The following is a 17,350-nucleotide window of genomic DNA, read 5'->3' on the forward strand; positions in this document are numbered from 1 at the left end:
ACGGGACGCCTGGGTGGCTCAGTTGGTTAAGCAGCTGCCTTCGGCTCGGGTCATGATCCCAGCGTCCTGAGATCGAGTCCCACATTGGGCTCCTTGCTCATCGGGGAGCCTGCTTCTCCCTCTGCCTCTGCCTGCCATTCTGTCTGCCTGTGCTTGCTCTCTCTCCCTCTCTCTCTCTGACAAATAAATAAAATCTTTAAAAAAAAAAAAAAGAATAACAAAAGAAACCTCAAAGTCTGCACATAAACTAAACAGAAAGCTTTGTGAAACTGAATCTTTTAAGTTTACATAATTTAATAAAGCCTTGGGGCGCCTAGCTGACTCTGTCAGTAGACCAAGCAACTCTTGATCTCAGGGCTGTGAGTTCAAGCTTTATGTTGGGTGTGGAGCCTACTTAAGAAAAAAAAAGGGGGGGGGGTGCCTGGGTGGCTCAGTGTAGGTTAAACCTCTGCCTTTGGCTCAGGTCATGATCTCAGGGTACTGGGATCAAGCCCCGCATCGGGCTCTCTGCTCAGTGGGAAACCTGCTTCTTCCTCTCTCTCTCTGCCTGCCTCTCTGCCTACTTGTGATCCCTGTCAAATAAATAAAAGAAATCTTAAAAAAAAAAAACCTTTAAAAAAAAGAATAGTGATTGATCATAATTTAATAAATTACAATTATATTTTTAAGAAGATAGAATAATTTCAACTTATATGCCTATGGAATATGCCAGACATAATCACATAAACATAAATATAAATATAATAAAGAATTAAAAATAACAGGAAGCTGGTCAAAAAATGATGTGCCCATCTAATGACTCCAGTTAAAATGAATTTCATGAGGGCGCCTGGGTGGCTCGGTGGATTAAGCTGCTGCCTTCGGCTCAGGTCATGATCCCAGAGTCCTGGGATAGAGTCCCACATCGGGCTCTCTGCTCAGCAGGGAGCCTGCTTCCCTTCCTCTCTCTCTGCCTGCCTCTCTGCCTACTTGTGATCTCTGTCTGTCAAATAAATAAATAAAATCTTTAAAAAAAAATAAAAATAAATGAATTTCATGAAAAGAAAGACAATATAGTGCATTGATTAGAAGCACAGCCTATAATCATCCAGATCTCTGTTTCATGCCGAAACAGTATCTAACTTGCAAGAAATGCCTCTAAGAGAAAATAGGAGGGAACCAGGAGAGGTTGATAGAGCCCTCAGACTGTGCTGTAGGGCTCACCCGCAGCAAAGAAGAGAGGGAAGGAACTGTGGAAGCATGTTAATTCACAGTGTTTTCTAAGGAAAATTCAGCAAGGCTGGTGGGGAGCACTCAACTCTCCAGAGAAATCCCATCTCCAGCAAACAAGCCTGCCTTTAGATCCCTGTGCACCCCACCCCTGGCCTGGGGCAGCCCATGGGTACCATGGTCTTAGCTCAAATACATCGTGGTGCATTTCACAACACAGGAGGGCCCTCCAGTCAGTTGCTTCCTGCAGTTGGAAGGATATCTGAGAGGCCTATCTCATGGCCACCACACTTAGCTTCCTCTTCAGTGAGACAAGACAGAATCCATACTCACCAACTAGAGCGGTTGTGTTGCTCAGAGGAAGCGGTGTTTATGAACACTCTGTAAACTCGAAGGTATGTGATATGTAAACCATTATTTACCCAGAACTGTGCCCCAGTCATGAGGTGTGGTTCTCACTTCCTATCTCTGTCCGCCTCCTTAAATGCAAGTCTGCAGCAGTCTAACTCCAGTCTGCCTCTGAACCCCTCATTCTTTTTCTTTTTTCTTAAAGATTTTAGTTATTTATTTTTAGAGAGAGATGGAGAGTACGAGCAGGGAGAGGGGCAGAGGGAGAGGGAGAGAGAGAATCCCAAGCGGACTCCGTGCTGAGCACAGAGCCCAGTGCAGGGCTCAATCCTAGGACCCTGAGATCATGACCTGAGCTGAAATCAAGAGTCGGACACCTAACTGAGTGAGCCACCTAGGCATCCCTGAACTCCTCATTCTTCTGGGCTACCCAGCTAGTTATTTCCTGGGCCAAGCCCTGCCTAGAAAACGGGAATGGAAAATGTAGAGCTTTGGCTCATAGTCAAAACATCCTCAAACAGACATACTGGGTGCTGACAGGTCAGTCTAGGCCCATAATGCCCCACTTCATGAAGCTGGACATTGACTTCCTTGCTTCCATGCACATCAGATTCTATAATTTAACACTTGCTACACCACTTGGGAAAGAGGCAGACCATTGGCTTTGAGAGCTCTACATCTGTTTTTTATTTTATTGATTTTTAAAAGATTTTTTAATTGATTCATTTTAGAGAGATCGAGCAAAAGCAGGGGTGGGGGGTAAAGGGAGATTGAGAAGCAGATTCCCTGCTGAGCCCAATGCGGGACTCCATCCTAGGACCCTGGGATCATGACCTGAGCCGAAGGCACACGCTTAACGACTGAGCCACCCAGGTTCCCTTTCACCCTTTTGAAACCACGGGAGCTTTTTGAAATGCAAGAAAAGCAGACCAGGGAGGCCAGCAGACCCGTCCATCTCCCTTCATGTCAACAGCCTACATGGACAGCAACTGTGGTTCATGGAGCAACAGCGTTACAAACATCATAAATATCCCCTCTCAGACCCAGGCAGAACCAACAAATGAAAATCTGCCTTTTAATGGATACCCCAGTGATCCCTGTGCTTGTGCCAGACCACTACCGTCTGCCTTTAACCACAGTTAAGAGGGAGGCCAATGTAATTTGCCAGATAAATCCCCAGGTGAAAATAAAGAGCAATTAATAACGTTTTTCTTTTTTTTTTTTTTAGATTTTTTTATTTATTTATCAGAGAGAGAGAGAGAGACAGAGAGGGCATATATGCAGAGGGAGAGGGAGAAGCAGACTCCCTGCCAAGCAGGGAGCCCGATATGGGGCTCGATCCCAGGACACTGGGATCATGACCTGGGCCGAAGGCAGATGCTTAACAACTGAGCCACCCAGGTGCCCCTAATAACGTTTTTCTTAAGAAATTACATTTTCCAGGGTGCCTGGGTGGCTCAGTTGGTTGAGCATCTGCCTTTGGCTCAGGTCATGATCCTGGGGTCCTGGGATTGAGCCCCGTATCAATGCTTCTCCCTCTCCCTCTGCCTGCTGCTTCCCCTGCTTGTGCTCTCTCTGTTAAATAAACAAATACATAAATAAACTTGAAGAAATACAATTTCCTTTTTTTTTAAATCTCCTTTGGTTCTTCACTCCCCTTCTTCAAAACCTACAACGCCTCTTACTGAGCTCCCATTCTGACCCAGACACATCATTTTTCTAACCCTCAGATCATTTAAAAAGGTATTTTTATTCTTAAGGTGCATATGAGGCCCAGAGGGTTAGAAATCCACCCAAAGTTAAACAGCTGTAAATTTTCAGCCTGCATGTGTCCCTTTCTGAGTCCTGCTGCTCTCTTTCCCCTGCATGACTCCCTCTCTCAAAGCCCTGGCACGTGCCCCCACCTAGACCTTGCCCATCTGGGCCTGATGACTTATGTTTGCCTGTCACCCAAGGCTTCTTGACTTGTTTCTCCCGGACTTCTCCATCTCATTCCCCTGTCCCTTCCACTGCGAGTTTACCTGGATCATTTCCTCTTGGCTCTCAGGCATCAGCCAGCTACTCTTATCATTGGAGAACAATGGGAAGTACCTGTGCCTTGTGGTCCTCTACAGCCAGGGGAGAAGGAAGAAGCAAGAACATGGCAGGTGGGTGAAGAAGTTCTTAGGAGGGTAGGATGTGGTGTACCAGGGATGCCCTGTTTCGATCCAAATAAAGAATGCAAATGGTCACTCTGCCTATGGTACTAAGCTGTGCCTTTGCTGGGGAGAAGGATTCCATAAACTGTGATACCTGCCCATAAGGAACATGAATTCATCAGGGGAGCTGGGACCCAGACACGTAAAAGCCCCATGAGCAAAGCACACAGAAGCACAGAAGAGATTATTTCTGAGTGGTGAAGAGCAGGTAGCATTTGAGGATCGCCAAGTGGAAAGGTGGGGTGGGAGGGCGTGGGCACACCAGGCAAGGGGAGAACACACAGGACAGGAGGGAAAACAGCTTTGGGGAGTGTCATGGGTAGAAATAAGTTTGGGAAGTGATATGGTCAGAAATGGGCAATTATGTTACTACTTTGACACACAAGATGGATCAAAGCAGAGCAGACAGTGACCAGCTTGAGAGAGGTGACCGATTCGTACCAGAATGAACCTCAGAGAACATGTAGACAAGTGGTTTTCAAACTTCTTGGCCCTGAAACCCTTTGTTCAAATGAGATCTTGCTCACCTGTGTGAACAAAATGGATTAAAGTTAAATTGCTCTGATTGGGGAAAATTCAGGGAAACTATCCTCCCTCTTATTCTCTCCCATCCTTTCTCTCGGAGCAGATTCTGCTTGAAAATCATGATCAACAGAAATCGGCAAACTAGGCATGCCTGGGTGGCTCAGTCAGTTGGACGTCTGCCTTCAGATCAGGTCACGATCCCAAGGTCCTGGCATCAAGTCCCCTGTCAGGCTCCATGCTCAGCAGGGAGCCTGCTTCTCCCTCTGCCTGCTACTCCCCCCTGTTTGTGCTCTCTCTCTCCCTCCCTCTAACAAATAAATAAATAAAATCTTAAAAAAAAAAAGCAAACTATAACCATATCCTGCTTGCCTCTTGTTTTTGAATATAAAATCCCATTGGAACACAGCTATGCCCATTTGATTATATGTTGTCTGCAGCTGCTTTCACGGTACAACGACAGAACAGAGTAATTGAAACAGAGACTATTTGGCCACTTTACAGAAAAGGTTTGTCAGCCCCTCATCTAGAGCCTTGCTACTCCGGTATGATCTCCAGACCAGCTGCATTGGCCTGCACTCGTTGTCTCTATATGGGAAGGTCGATTTAGGAGTCATTACCTTGGAGGAGACGACTGGAGTTAGGAGTTGTGTGATATGGTGATGGGTCAAGGAAGAGAGTCCAGAAAGAAGAGAAAGGAGGGTTTGAACAAACCTTAAGGAATACCTAGATTTAGGGAGCAGGTCAAAAGAGGAGAAATCACAGGGGAAAGTACCAACTCTCATTGGTACCAGTAAATCATGACCCATTGACTTTCTAACGTTTTTGATGAGAAAATCTGAAATATTCCTCTCTTCCAAATGCCTTGAAGAGTTCGCATCTTAGGAATCCAGGACAAATGTTACAGGAGAGATATGCTCTTGCTTCTCACTATATAAATGCCCCGTACACATCTCTCTTGACCTTCTTCAAAGCAGTATTTTGAGGACATGAATATTTATTCTTAAAATGCAAACTCCTCCCTAAGAAGAAATGTGCATAATGCTGTCTTTATCAGATATCTGGAATAATATGGTAGATTCCTTCTCTCATTTAAAGGCATATACAGGGGCACCTGAGTGGCTCAGTGGGTTAAGCCTCTGCCTTTGGCTCAGGTCATGGTCTCAGGGTCCTGGGATCGAGCCCCACATTGGGCTCTCTGCTCAGAGGGGAGCCTGCTCCCCACCTCTGCCTGCCTCTCTGCCTGTTTGTGATCTCTCTCTCTCTCTCTCTGTTAAATAAATAAATAAAATCTTAAAAAAAAAAAAGGCATATACAGGGGTGCCTGGGTGGCTCAGTTGGTTAAGCATCTGACTTCGGCTCAGGTCATGATCTTGGGGTCCTGGGATCAAGTACTGCATCAGGCTCTCTGGTCCGTGGGGAACCTGCTTCTCCTTTTGCCTCTGTCCTGGCTGCCCCAGCTTGTGTGTGTGCTCTCTCTCTCTCTCCCTCAAGCAAATAAATAGAATCTTTAAAAAAAAAAAAAGGTGTATACAATTTTTAAAGTTGGCATACATGTCAGGAAAATCATCATACAACTCAAATGAATGGATGCCTTTTTACAATCCCAGTCTTCACATGCCTTGTCTGCAGACAGACTCTTACTCTCTTTTCCCCTTCAGGGACTGTGCATTAAAGGCAGGAGGAACTCGAGCAAACTGGACTTCCAGATGTGCCTATATTACTAGTTTATAAGAAAAAATGTTATCTGAGCACACCTCTAAAATTGCTTTTATTGACTTTCTTTACCTCTTATTTGAAAGATTTCTTTTCTGAAAGGTCAAGATGATAAACTAAGAGTTGTCAGCCGTTTGATAGGACCAGATTTCTAAGATAAAAACAGATACTTGGGGACGCCTGGGTGGCTCAGTTGGTTAAGCGGCTGCCTTCGGCTCAGGTCATGATCCCAGAGTCCTGGGATCGAGTCCCACATCGGGCTCCTTGCTTAGCAGGGAGCCTGCTTCTCCCTCTGCTTCTGCCTGCCACTCTATCTGCCTGTGCTCACTCTCGCTCTCTCTCTCTCTCTCTGACAAATAAAATCTTTAAAAAAAAAAAAACAAAAAACAGATACTTGGCTTACTCTGTATACATTTTTTTTTTTTTAACTCTGTGTATCCTGGAAAAGACCTGCAGAGGTCTGCCTTCAACAATCATTTGTTGTGGGCGCCTGGGTAGCTCAGTGGTTAAAGCCTCTGCCTTTGGCTCAGGTCATGGTCCTGGGATCAAGCCCCATATCTGTCTCTCGGCTCAGCAGGGAGCCTGCTTCCTCCTCTCTCTCTAGCTCTCTCTCTCTCTCTGCCTGCTTCTCTACCTACTTGTGACCTCCATCTGTCAAATAAATAAAAATAAAATCTTGAAATAAAATCATTAGTTGCTTGGAAGATTCAGGATTCTGATTGCTGAGATTTTCCTGAAAGCAATTTTTTTTTATTTTTTTTATTTTTATTTTATTTTATTTTTTTTAAAGATTTTATTTATTTATTTGACAGAGAGATCACAAGCAGGCAGAGAGAGAGGAGGAAGCAGGCTCCCCTAGAGAGCAGAGAGCCCGATGCGGGGCTCGATCCCAGGACTCTGAGATCATGACCTGAGCCGAAGGCAGCGGCTTAACCCACTGAGCCACCCAGGCGCCCCAGCAATTTTTTTTTTAAAGATTTTATTTATTTAACAGAGAGAGAGAGAGATCACAAGTAGGCAGAGAGGGAGGCAGAGAGAGGGGGAAGCAGGCTCCCCACTGAGCAGAGAGTCCGATGCGGGGCTCTATCCCAGGACCCTGAGATCATGACCTGAGCCGAAGGCAGAGGCTTTAGCTCACTGAGCCACCCAGGCACCCCTCAAAGCAATTTTTTTTTTTTTAAAGATTTTATTTATTTATTTGACAGACAGAGATCACAAGTAGGCAGAGAAGCAGGCAGAGAGAGAGGAGGAAGCAGGCCCCCTGCTGAGCAGAGAGCCCGACGCGGGGCTCGATCCCAGGACCCCGGGATCATGACCTGAGCTGAAGGCAGAGGCTTTAACGCACTGAGCCACCCAGGCGCCCCTCAAAGCAATTTTCTAACACATGTTTTACTTTTGCTAATGGCTTCTTTTTTTCTTACTATTTCTACCGTAACCTGGAGTCACTGACCAAGTGTTGACTATTCCAAAGGGAAAGATTTAACAAATACCCTCTAAGATTACAGTGTTAGTGTTAATCCTCGTGTGCTCACAAGAATAATTTTTTAATTGTATGTAAACTTTATTCGGACCCCACTGATCTGTACCAATTATCTTTCTAGATCAATGCCATCTAATAGAAATTTCTGCTAGCGACTGAAATAATCTGTATCTGTGCTAAACATATACTAGCCAGTAGCCACAGGAGGCTGTAGAACATCTGAAATGAGGATAATGTGACTAAGGTACAGAAGTTTACTTTTTATTTATTTTTAAATTATTCAAACTCTTAGCCACCTGTAGCCATGGTCATCTGATCCGACATTGCGATTCTAGAGCCTTTCATCCACACCTGAAAGATACCACTTCATTCGTGAAGAGAGGAGCACCACCTGTTACTGTGACCTACCTCATGAACAGGTGATTTAGGAACTGTTGCCTGGCATTTCTTTTACTCATAAGAAATAGACTATTCAAGGGGCGCTTTGAGTCTCTCCCTCTGCCCACCCACCTGTGCACGCATGCACGCTCTCTCTCAAAATAAATCAATCTTTTAAAAAGAGACTATTCGGGGCACCTGGGTGGCTCAGTTGGTTGAGCAACTGCCTTTGGCTCAGGTCATGATCCTGGGGTCCTAGGTTCGAGTCCCACATTGGGCTCCCCGGCTCTCTGGGGAGCCTGCTTCTCCTTCTCCCCCTGCCTGCCACTCTCCCGGCTTGTGCTCTCTGTCAAATAAATAAATTAAAAATCTTAAAAAAATATATTCAAGGGGTCCCTGGGTGGTTCAGTCAGTTGAGGGTCTGAGTCTTGATTTGGGCTCAGATTGATTAAGTTCTAGAACATAGGTGAGGTTGAGTGGGGTGAGGTCCGGAGCTGATGACCAAGAAAAAATTCTTGAGACATCTTTGGTGCAGAATGGTGGTTTATTAAAGCACGGGAACAGGATCAGTGGGCAGAAAGAGGAGCTGGCCCGGGGTTCTGAGAGGCAGCTGGTTGAGTACTGTGGAGTTGGGAGGAGGTAAGGAAAAGGGAAGTTTCCATAGAACTTTCATATGCTAACAAGGACCTACAGGATACCAGATACCAGATACCAGAGGCCTTGCCCTTGCTAAGGTCGGTTTGCCCTCCAGCAAGGTATTAACATTAAGATGGGTGGGAGATTCCTAAAGAATGGGGGTTGGGGAAGGTTGGAGGGTGTCAGCTTTTGCTTTGTCCTCAGTCAGCTCATCAAGATCATGATTTCAGGGTCATGGGATCAAGCCCTCCATCAGACTTCACTCAGCTCCAAGTCTGCTTGGGATTCTCTCTCTCCTTCTCCTTTTGGCTCTCGCCCACTTGTGTGAGCTCTCTCTCTCTCTCTCTAACATAAATAAAAGTAAAATCTTAACAACAACAACGAAAAGAAATAGACTATTTAGGGAATTTCCAGTTGGTAAGGGAGGAGAGGGCAAGCTGAAAGCAAAGCACAAATTGACCCCTCCGCCCCCCAATCCCCCGCTTCCGAGTGGGATCTGTGTGACATTCCCCAAGCTTTCCTGGCTGCCCTAAGGCTAAGGGAAGGGGAAATGAACAACCACTAGCCGTTAACTTACAGTTGTAGAAGGTGTCTCCATCATTTACAAATGTCTTAGTGATTTACAAGAAAAAAGCAATCTTATCAATCGCCTAACTTCCAGAAAACCGTAGACTCAATTTCTCGGAGCCTTAACATCACCCTCCGCTCCATAGTGATGTGGGAAACAAAGGCAGAAGGGAACTGAAGTAAAATTCAATGTCCCTATAACCTGCAGCCCATCGACAAATAATTGAGGTAGGTAAACTATAACATTCCTCCAGGAGATTCCCAGCGGTCTTTAAAGATTTTTATTTATTTGACAGAGACCACAAGTAGGCAGAGAGGCAGACAGAGAGAGAGAAGCAGGCTCTCTGCTGAGCAGAGAGCCCGATGTGGGACTCCATCCCAGGACTCTGAGATCATGACCCGAGCTGAAGGCAGCAGTTCAGCCCATTGAGCCACTCAGGCGCCCCCCAACAGTCTTAATGTTAATGCCTTGCTAGAGGGAAAAACAATCTTAGCTTGATCATAGCCAGGTCTCCAGACTCCTGAAAGTCCTTTTGGGCACCTCTCTTTGTCCTTACCTCCCCCAACTCCAAAGTATATAATCAGTCACTCCTTGAAGCCCCAGTGCAGCTCTTGTCTGCTCAAAGGTCCTGTCCCAGTGATTTAATAAACCACCTTTTTGCACCAAAGACGTCTCAAGAATCCTTTCTTGGCCATCAGCTCTGGACCCCAGTGACACTCCAAACAACATCACGATGGAAGCAATCTCTGTACCATGTACTTTAGTAGAACTTGGAAAAGGAGACAGAAATGAAATAGTGTCCTTCACCATTCTCAAAGAGCCTACAGTCTATGCGAGGAGAAAAGACTGTTATCAATTAATAACACTAGTTGAAGATACAATGTAATGGAAACAGAGACTCATAACCTCAGGACAGAGCTGAAGCTGCCCCCTACTCAGATTAGGGGTGGGGTGGAAGGGAGTTGGAGTTGCAAGGAAGTGCTCATAAAGGGGGTGGCGTTGACGTGGAGGTTTTTAAGAACAGGTGAGGAACAGGAAAGGGAATGTTATTAGCGAATAGCATGATATGCATGGGGAAGGCTGAGTGTGGTGAGGCTGTGGGAGAAGGTACTCTGGAAGGTGGTAGGAGATGAGACTAGAAAGGTAGATCTGGGAGATCCCTGAAAAGCATGCGAAGGGACTGAACTAGAACAGAGGTGAGTCACTTCATTATGGAAGGGAGTGAAATGAAGAGTATTTGGAGCAGGTGGCGGACAGAGAGGCAGGGACGGGATCCTTAGCGCTTGCTGTGGTGAGCTTAGGAGTCTAAATTCACTCCTTTTTTTTTTAAGATTTATTTATTTATTTATTTAACAGGCAGATCACAAGTAGGCAGAGAAAGGGGGGGAGCAGGCTCCCCGCTGAGCAGAGAGCCCGACATGAGACTCGATCCCAGGACCCTGAGATCATGACCCAGGCAGAAGGCAGAGGCTTTAACCCACGGAGCCACCCAGGTGCCCTAAACTTCATTCTTACAGTGGTATCTGGGAGTCCTTGGAGGACACTGGATGGATGGACGGTGTGAAGGATGGATTGCAGAAAGATGGTTGGAGGACTCAAGAAATCTTCAGGGAGCGGGACGCCTGGGTGGCTCAGTTGGTTAAGCAGCTGCCTTCGGCTCAGGTCATGATCCCAGCGTCCTGGGATCGAGTCCCACATCGGGCTCCTTGCTCAGCAGGGAGCCTGCTTCTCCCTCTGCCTCTGCCTGCCATTCTGCCTGCCTGTGCTTGCTCTCTCTCCCTCTCTCTCTCGGACTAATAAATAAATAAAATCTTTAAAAAAAAAAATTTATTAAGAAATCTTCAGGGAGGACAGCTGTTTTTGTTTTTTTGTTGTTTAATTGACAGAGACACAGCAAGAAAGGGAACACAAACAGGGGGAGTGGGATTGGAGAAGCAGGCTTCCCGTAGAGCCAGGAGTCTGGCTTCAGGGCTCGATCCCAGGACCCTGGGGTCAGGACCAGGGCCAAAGGCAGACAGTTAATGATTGAGCCACCCAAGTGCCCAAAGGACTGCTGTTTTGAAAGAAGAAAAGAGCTAGTTTTGTCTGCTCCCATGGAAACCTTGAAGTTTGACATCTCTAGGAAGCCAGAATTGGGAAAGACAAGTGTTCTCAGTGGAAAGGTTGTCTATACCTACCTCACGTTGAGGATCGTGGGTAATTTCCTGGACCCTCCCTAGAATACAAACCTATCGCACAGCATAGTTTGACTTTCCTTACCAGTGCTTTGGCCTCTACACAGGAATATGGCGCTCACTGGAATGTTCTTAACTAGTAGAGAGCCCCTCGTAAATACAACCAGTTTCAGTCAGAGAATCATGACTTTCTGGTACATCACAAAATTGGGTTACTGGTTCCTTAACTCAGCTTTGCCACTGTTTGGCTAAGATGGTAAAGAGTAGAGGTAGGAGAGAAAAACAGAAACAGCAGGTAGGGAATGACAATAGGAGTAAGGTAGAGGGCTTTCAGTCCTCTCACAATTTCATGGCAGCGTGGTTAACAGTATAGACTCCAAAACCAGACCACAGGAGTTCCAAATCTGAGTTTCCTTACAAATAGCCATTTGGTAAAGCCTGAAGCAAATACTTAACCTCTATGTATTTCAGTTTCCTTGCCTTTTTTTTTTTTTAAGATTTTTATTTATTTGACAGAGATCACACGTAGGCAGAGAGGTAGGCAGAGAGAAAGGGAAGCAGGCTCCCCGCCTAGCAAAGAGCCGAATGTGGGGCTCGATCCCAGGACCCCGGGATCATGACCTGAGCTGAAGGCAGAGGCTTTAACCCATTGATCCACGCAAGTGCCCCAGTTTCCTTGCTTTTTACAAAACAAAGGTAATAATAGAATCCACCCCTGTGAGTACTACCCAAAGGGCTTACAACAATACCTAGCATGCAGTAAGGGCTCAGTAAATTCTTAATTATTACTATTACCACAGAATGAAAAAGATAGGCAAGGGCTCAGGGCGCCTGGGTGGCTCAGTTGGTTAAAAGTCCAACCCTTGATTTCAGTTCAGGTCATGATCTCAGGGTAGTGAGATCGAGCCCTGTGTGGGACTCTGCACTCAGCCAGGAGTTGCTTGAGGTTCTCCCTCTCCCTCTGCCCCCTCCTCTACCTCCTCTATAAAATGAACAAATAGAGACACCTGGGTGGCTCAGTCAGTTAAGCGTCTGCTGGTGGCTCAGGTCATGACCCCAACTGGGATCGATTCTGGCGTCCTCTCCCTGCTCATCAGAGAGCCTGCTTCTCCCTCTCACTGTGTCTGTTGCTCTTCCTTCTTGTGCTCTCTCACTCTCTGTCTCTCTCTCTCTCTCTGGCAAATGAATAAATCTTAAAAACAATAGGGTGCCTGGATGGCTCAGTTGGTAAAGCAACTGCCTTCAGCTCAGGTCATGACCCTAGAGTCCCCGAATCGAGTCCCACCTGGGGCTCCCAGCTTCATGGGGAGTCTGCTTCACCCTCTGACCTTCTCCCCTCTCATGTTCTCTCTCTCACTGTCACTCTCTCAAATAAATAAAATCTTCAAAAATAAATAAATAAAACAATAATAAATGAACCTTAGAAAAAAAGATAAGCAAGTTCTGTTTTCTATGGCTGAGATGGAAGAGTGGTTTTACCTTTATTTTTTGGTTTGTTTTTATTTATTTTTTAACTTTAAATGTATGTGCTAATAACATTTATGAAGTATTTAGTTGTCTCAAGTATCAATATATAGTACTAAAAAGAATTCTTAGGCCCATATACAGTACTATTAATAACTTAGTATCAAGGTAAAGTTCACAAAGAGTGCCTGTCACGGCAACACAAACTGGACCAAAGTTCAGAGCCAGTTAGAGTTGCTGAGTTATTCATTTATGAGACCAGTAAGCCTTTGAGCACCACAAGGTGGTTGTAAAACTTAACAGGAAATGACTCAAATCTGGAACAAAGTTAGTCTCATGTACAGTGAAAAGTTGTGCAAGAGAAAAATGATGAATGTTAAATGCCAGGATGATGTGATACATTGCTCAACATACTGGTGTGCAATCTGTCTTTGTAGGGGTCAGATCATCGTCTCACTTTAGAAAAGGTTTTCCCTGGGTTGTGGTGGTGAGGGATGGGGTGGCTGGGTGATCGACATTGGGGAGGGTCTGTGCTATGGTGAGCACTGTGAATTGTGTGAGTCTGATGATTCACAGACCTGTACCCCTGAGGCAAAGAATATATTATTTAATTTAAATAAATAAATATACATTAAGAGAAAAAAAAAAAGAGGTTTTCCATTTGTCCTAGACAATTTCAGCCTCTGGGTTACTTCTCAAAGTACATTTGCCTTAAACCAATAAGTGAAGAAAATCTTTCTCAAGTGCTGTAAGTGTATGACCTCCCTTTTCTAGACTCTTGTCATCAGGGTCATAGGCGTGTGAATGAGGGTCCAGATCCCCTGAAGAGACTGTTCATGAATGTAAGAGGTGTTCAGAAGTGACTATGATGGGGGAAACTAAAGCAATAGAAATGTAACTTAAATTAAAATCTCCTTAGAGATTGGGGCGCCTGGGTGGCTCAGGGGGTTAAAGCCTCTGCCTTCAGCTCAGGTCACGATCTCAGGGTCCTGGGATCAAGCCCCACATCAGGCTCTCTGCTCAGCGGGGAGCCTGCTTCCCTTCCCCTCTCTCTGCCTGCCTCTCTGCCTACTTGTGATCTCTGTCAAATTAAAAAAAAAAAAAAATCTTAAAAAAAATCTCCTTAAGAGATTGCTTACAGCCAGTGACAGACACCTGAAACTTGAAGAAAGGGACCTTCCTCAAGGAGCTCGAGGCTGCCTTCGTACCTTTACATTTAAAAGGAACCTTACCTTGGCAGCAGCTGGCCCCTCAGGGCTCGGAAAGTCTTGCTTCCAGATTCCTTGGAGAGTTGTGGTACCCCTGACCCCCACTAACTGAAAAGTACACAATCAGTCACTCCTCACAATCCCAGTATAGCTGTTTCTGCCCACAGGCCCTGTCCCATGAATAGGGAAGGGGTGAAGGATAGGGAAGGGGTAAAGGTCTAACAGGAGAGAGAGAGGACGCCCTTGCCTCCCCTGACTGGGTTCTGGAACTATTCCTGGCAGGAGGAGACACTGAGGCAGAGCGGAACAAACCGAGACACAGGAATGTCAAGGCCACAAGCTTCCCGGTCAGTTCTCAATAAAAGACTGCCACCAAAATCCCTCAGTGGCAAGCCTTTCCGGACTCCTCTCACTTTAGAGAGGTTTTTTTTCCCCTTCTGCTCTCACCTTCACTTAATAAACTTTGACTTTATTTCACCCTTTTGTGTTCTCGAGATTCATTCTTGGACTCTGTGAGACAAGAACCCTGCCATCCTGCAACACCTAACACCGGGCGCTGGGAGACAACAGTCACAGGGGTGAAGACACACTCTCACAAAACTGAGAGGAGTTCCGAAGAATCACCCTCTCGAATCAGTCAACAACATACGGGGAGGCAGTGTGGTGTGGAAGGAAGTAGCTTTAAGGCCAGACAGATGTAGGTTTTAGTGCCAGCCGTCCCCTTTGCCCATGGTATATTCACAAGGTAATTCATTGCAGAACTGTTGATAATAACAAGTAACTAGACATATACTAATATCTACATATCTACCAATTGGGGACCAGTTAAATAAATTATGGTATAACCACATGGAAAGTTACGCAAATGGAAAAACAAAGTACAAAGCAGTGTGTAAAGAGGAAACTATTTTCTATCTTATATCTGCTTGTTTAGGCAATAGAATATCTCTGAAAGAGTATTCAAGAAACCAGTTAAGACTGATTGCCAGCGGGAGGGAAAGTGGATAGCTGAGGGAAAAAAGTTGGAAAGAGAAACTTGGCATTTCACTTTTAAACTATGTGATTCTGTCACCTGTTCTAAAATTAAAGAACGGTTAAAAGGAGATATGTCTGGAGAAAACTTACAAAAAGAAAAAAAAAATCTTTCCTTTTTACTAGCTATGCAAACATGAACAAGTTACTTAACTTTTACAGGGCTCAGTGTCCGTAGGTCTAAATGAGGATAACAACAGGACCTTATCACCTAGGTTTGAGTAAAGATTAAATGGTCAAATATAAATATACATTAAAAGATTTAATTTACATTTACATTACTGGTGCTGTGCCTGGCACATAAATTAATAGATACATAATAACATTTTTTTAAATTTTATTTTTTATTTATTTGACCAACAGAGATCACAAGTAGGCAGAGAGACAGGCAGAGAGAGAGGAAAGGAAGCAGGCTCCTGGCCAAGCAGAGAGCCTGATGCGGGGCTCGATCCCAGGGCTCTGGGATCATGACCTGAGCCAAAGGCAGAGGCTTTAACCCACTGAGCCACCCAGGCGCCCCACATAATAACATTATTATATTTGTTGGGATTCTGATAATGAAGGCTAGAGAGAGGTTGCAAAGAAAGAAGATACTGGCTCTTCCTGTATGGAGCTTACAGATACATATATATCTGTAATGTATATATATCTGGATAATCTCATATATATATATGTGTGTGTATATATATATGATTTTTCTCTTGCACAGTTGTGCATATATATAAATATATCCGTATATACAGATATTTATGTTTACATTTTTATATATTTTTAATATATTACATATATACATATATATATAACATATCTCTCTATCCCCTCACCCCCACCCTGCTTTGTAATCAGTAACTTCATCCTTGCAGTAATTCTGACCAAAAATCTTAGAATCATCCTTGAATCCTCTCTTTCTCTCACAGCCCACATTTAAACTATTAGCTACATCTGTTGCTTTTTGACATCATTATCAAAATATTTCCAGAATTCAGACCTTCCTCCTCTTTTCTTTCTACACACCCTAAGCCAAACCATCATCTTCTCTTGTCTGGCCTTCCACAATAGTTTCTTAGGGCACCCCACCCCCGCATCCTGTTCTGTTCTCAGCACAGCACTGTTGTAATCCTCTGCTCATAATCCTTAATGTTCCACTCACTCTCATTGTAAAATTCAGAGCCTTGAAGATGTGATCTGGCCCTATTGCTTCTTTGACCTCAACTCCCCCTTACTGTGTCTGAGTCACATGCTGGCCTCCTTGCTATCCCACATGCATGACAAGCTAGGAGATTACAACAGATATTTCAAAAAATGAGAACTCAAGCCAAAAAATAGTTTGAGTGTGAAATTTGTACAACACAAACACCTCCTCAAAGGACAGAGAGAGAGCTCTGAAGTCAACAATTAGAGGGGGAAAAAAATACTTTTAAAGCACACAGTGACCATTTAATAAAACTGACAATGTAGTCAGCCAAAAAGGTGTCCAAATATTTTTAAAATATCAATATTATATAACCAGATCTTCAGATCACAACCCAATAAAATGAAAAACTTGTTACAAGGTGCCTGGTTGGCTCAGTCGGTTAAGTGTCCAACTCTTGATTTCAGTTCAGTTCATGGTCTTGAGGTTGTGGGACCGACCCCCGTGTTGGGCTTTACAATCAGCATGGAGTCTGCTCGCCCCTCTCCCTCTGCTCCTCCTCCATTCTCTCTCTCTCTAAAATAAATTTTTAAAATCTTAAAAAAAAAAACAAACCCTGAGAACTTCTGGTCATCAAAAGACACCCTCAAGGAAATGAAGAGGCAAACCACACATGGGAGGGACATATTAGCAAAGCATATATCAGATAAAAGTTTGGTATCCAAGATATATAAGGAATTCCTACAGTTCAATAATAAAAAGACAAAAAACTCATTTTGCAAATGGGCAGAACATTTGCATAGTCACTTCACCAAAGAAGATAAGAGAGTGGCCAGTAGGACAAGAAAGGAGCTCAACATCACTAGCCATCACGAATATAAAAGTGGATGGGGTACCCAAACATACCCAGCAGAGCAGCTAAAATGTTTCGACCATGAGGATTTGAACACCAAAATTTCATACATTGCTGGTGGTAACTAGACTTGAAAGCATTTTAAGGGGTGCCTGGGTGGCTCAGTTGGTTGAGCATCCGACTCTTGATTTTGGCTCAGGTCGTGATGATCTCAGGGTTCTAAGCTGGAGCCCCACATTGGCTTCCATACTTGTCAGGGAGCCTGCTAGACATGCCCTCTCCTTTCTCTCCCTCTGCGCTTTCCCCCACTTGTGCGCATGCGCGCTTTCTCTCTAAGATAAATAGATCCTTAAAAGAGAATTTTAAGATATTTAATATTTAATTTTAAGACATTTAATACTTAAGATATTTAATATTTAAGTGTTTTATTTG

The sequence above is a fragment of the Enhydra lutris genome, unplaced genomic scaffold (genome assembly GCF_002288905.1).
Source record: "Enhydra lutris kenyoni isolate GAN:26980312 unplaced genomic scaffold, ASM228890v2 scaffoldscaffold47, whole genome shotgun sequence".
Lineage (NCBI taxonomy): Eukaryota > Metazoa > Chordata > Mammalia > Carnivora > Mustelidae > Enhydra > Enhydra lutris.